The sequence below is a fragment of the Coregonus lavaretus genome (genome assembly GCF_964263955.1).
Source record: "Coregonus lavaretus genome assembly, contig: HAP1_SCAFFOLD_334, whole genome shotgun sequence".
In the NCBI taxonomy this organism is placed as follows: domain Eukaryota; kingdom Metazoa; phylum Chordata; class Actinopteri; order Salmoniformes; family Salmonidae; genus Coregonus; species Coregonus lavaretus.
Window position 1 is genome coordinate 123,608 of NW_028160098.1, and position 3,893 is coordinate 127,500.

A 3,893-nucleotide genomic window follows, 5' to 3' on the forward strand; every position below is an offset into this window, starting at 1 on the left:
AGCTGGGGCAGCACCCATTTCCATCTTGACAGTCTGGCACACTCTTTCCCCACTACACCCTCCCAGTTCTTTTTCTGAAAGACATCGGAGTCTAGAAAAACCCCCAAAGTCTTCATCCCATCTCTGCCCCACTGAAGCCCCCCTGGTAACCGTGGAGCGGACCCCATCTGAAGCTGGCCTGCCCACAGTGCTTCACTCTTTCCCCAATTGACTCTAGCTGAGGAGGCCCCCTCATACACCTTTAAAGCGTCTGAGAGAACCTTAACATCCTCACCCCCTGTAATAAAAACTGTCACGTCATCTGCATACGCAGACAGTGCTATCGTGGGACCCTTCATTACACCTGGCACAGAGAAACCAGTAAGCTTCGCTCTTAAAAAACAAAGCATTGGTTCAATTGCCAGACTGTATAACTGCCCTGAAATTGGGCATCCCTGCCTGATGCCCCTTTGGACAGGGATGGGACAACTCAAACCACCCCCCACCTTCACCATACACAAGGCCCCAGCATACAGTAATTTCATCCAAGACAAAAAAACATCCCCAAACCCAAAGGCTTTCATTGTTTTAAACAAGTGCTGGTGGTCCACATGATCAAAAGAAAGTAAACCCACATTTACATCAGACAGTTTACAAATGTCCAAAACATCTCTTATTAGAAACAAGTTGTCAACAATAGAGCGATCAGGTACACAGTAGGACTGGTCCTTGTGGACCAACAATCCCAGATACTCTTTCAACCTGTTTGAGAGACATTTAGAAACAATTTTATATTCTGCACACAGCAAAGCAACAGGTCTCCAATTTTTTATGAGAGCCAAATCCCCCTTTTTTGGCAACAGTGAAAGTACCGCACGTTGACAAGATACAGGAAGAGAGCCCTCATGAAAAGATTCACACACCACTTCATAAAAATCCTCCCCAATAGACCCCCAAAAGTGCTTATAAAACTCAGATGGTAAACCATCAATGCCAGGGGCGCGGCCTGTTGAGAGCTGCATAACTGCTGTGGACAGCTCTTGCAGTGTAATGTCAGAGTCCAATGCGACTCTTTGCTCAGGTCCCAATTGAGGAAGACCGTGTAACAACTGTTCAGTACACAGAGAGTCACAATCCTCCGCCTTATAGAGGGCAGAATAGAAATCCACGGCATGTTGACGCATTTCACTGTCATCCGTGGTCACCTTCCCATCAGGGAGACGAAGGCAGACCATCTGTTTACGTTGCAATGTCGACTGTCCTAGGTTTTTTTTTTAAGCACTAGGCGCATCCATATCCTTGAGGGAAGCGAAACGAGACCTAATCAAGGCACCCTTCACACTTTCATGCAGAAACGACCTCAATTCATGTTTCTTGTCCTGTAAATTCATGACTAGTCCGGGGTCATTCTGAGTGAGCAACTTCAATTCAATAGATTTAATGTAATGTTCAAGGGCCCTGATAGTCTCTTTAAATTCAATTCGAGACAGAGCAGTATACTGTTGACAAAATAATCGTATTTGGGCCTTCCCAACCTCCCACCATTGTCTCAAGGACTCAAAATTCCCTTTTGTAACCCTCCATTTTTCCCAAAACAACAAAAACCTTTCACAAAACATGACATCATGTAACAATTTAACATTAAAATACCAATAAGATGATGACCTTCGTGGACAGGACAAGTAAATATCAACAGTGACAATATGGTGATCAGAGAAACCCACAGGAGTAATGTCACACCTTCCAACCCTACTACAGTATTGCTCAGATACATACAACCTGTCTAACCTTGCTGCACTGACATGACCTTCATTAACCTTTAGCCATGTGTACTGCCTAACCTTTGCATTCCTTACTCTCCACACATTAGAAAGCTCAAACTCAGTTAATAGACCAGACAGACAAATTGCTGACCGCAGGTGAGGTTCTTCAGCGGTGCGATCAACAGTAAAATTCACTGTACAGTTCCAGTCCCCCCCTAAAACCATACACCCCTCTTGGTCACACTGTCTTAAGGTTTCCTTTATTTTATCAAAACCAACAATACGCTCTGTACCCTCATTAGGAGCATAAACATTCAAAAAAAAAAAAAACATAACATTCACCTTGACCAATAAAACCCGACCCTTGACAATCTCTATTGTAGATACCACAGTCACCCCTAAGCCTGAAGAAAACAAGATTGCCACCCCAGCACTGAAATTAGTACCATGACTGAGTATATGCTGCCCCTCCCACTACATACCCCAGTCAGCCTCATTTTCCTCATCACTATGTGTCTCCTGTAGGAAAACTACATTAAGCCTTTTCTGTTTTATTACTTCTAATACCCAAGCCCTCTTATTCCTGTCCCTCCCTCCATTAATATTGAGAGAACCTACCCTTAGTACCTCCATATAGAAAAGAAAAAGGAAAAGCAGAAGATACCACAGAGAAACCAGACAAAGAGAATAGAACACCCTATGAGGCATAATCATCATCATTATTAAAATTTTCTCTTAACCTGACCACGTTTCCCACCACCTTTTGCTGCTGCAACAGCAGTAACAAATTTCCTCAAGCGAAACCGCTTCTTCTCACTCAACTGGTCTAACCCCACCGTCTTCTGTAACATCACAGCTGACCTCACAAACTTATCAACATCAAAATAATCTGCCAATTTGACAGATTTCCCAAAAGTCTGATCCAGAAACCCATTTACCTCCTCTAGATCGTAAATTGAGTCCTCACCAGCTGATATCGTATCAAGAGAGATATCCATATCCTTCTCCTGATCCTCCTTAACTGAGGCCACAGACCACTGACTCCCCTCTACCACATCCCTTTCAACACTCCCCACTTGCACCCCATCACTCGTACCAGGCATCTCCCCCACTACCTGGGAGACTAGCCCCACCTGAACCTCATTACTCGTAGTGGGCATCTCCTCCACTACCTGGGAGACTAGCCCCACCTGAACCCCATTACTCGTAGTGGGCATCTCCTCCACTACCTGGGAGACTAGCCCCCCCTGTACCCCAGCACTCATAGTGGGCATCTCCTCCACTACCTGGGAGACTAGCCCCCCCTGTACCCCAGCACTCATAGTGGGCATCTCCTCCACTACCTGGGAGATGAGCTCCACATGAACCCTCTCCTGTAACCCATTACTTGTAGTGGGCATCTCCTCCACTACCTGGGAGATTAGCTCCACATGTACCCCCTCCTGTACCACAGCACTCGTACTGGGCACCTCCTCACCAGTATGAGGAAATGGCCCTTCAGATCCATCCTTTCCTTCTACAACAATTTTTTTCTGCTGCATAACATTTCCCTCTGGTACAAGTTGCACCTCTGTGCCCTCAACACGGACAACGTGTTCCTCAGCAACAGATGCGTGTGGCTGCTCTACCACTGTCAGCCCACCTCTTCCTACATCAGTGGGCCCAGGCATTACGAGGACCACCTGCGCCCCTCCCTCTGCCTTCTACCTTTTCGGGCAAGCATGTCGCTTATGACCAACATCCCCACACTCAAAACACCGTTGATTACCCGTACTAGCATAAGCCATATACAGTCTATTGTCATACTTGACTTTAAACGATAACTCCAAAGTCTGCTCCGGTGTGTCCAAAAACATAAACACCTGTCGCCGAAACTACATTATCTGTTTCAACGCCGGGTGTTTGCCACCCAATGGGACAACCTTAATTGAACTTGCAAACTTCCCAAAGCGCAATAACTCGCGCTCCAATAGCTCATTTGGAATGAACGGCGGTACATTTGAAATCGTTACCCTTGTTGACGGAGAAAAAAGCGGCGTAACTTGAATAAACATTCCTTTAAGAAGTATGCCATGCTCAACCATACGATCAACAAGGCGCTCTTCTTTAAGAAATACCACCACCGCTTTATTCATCCGTGACGCATAAGCA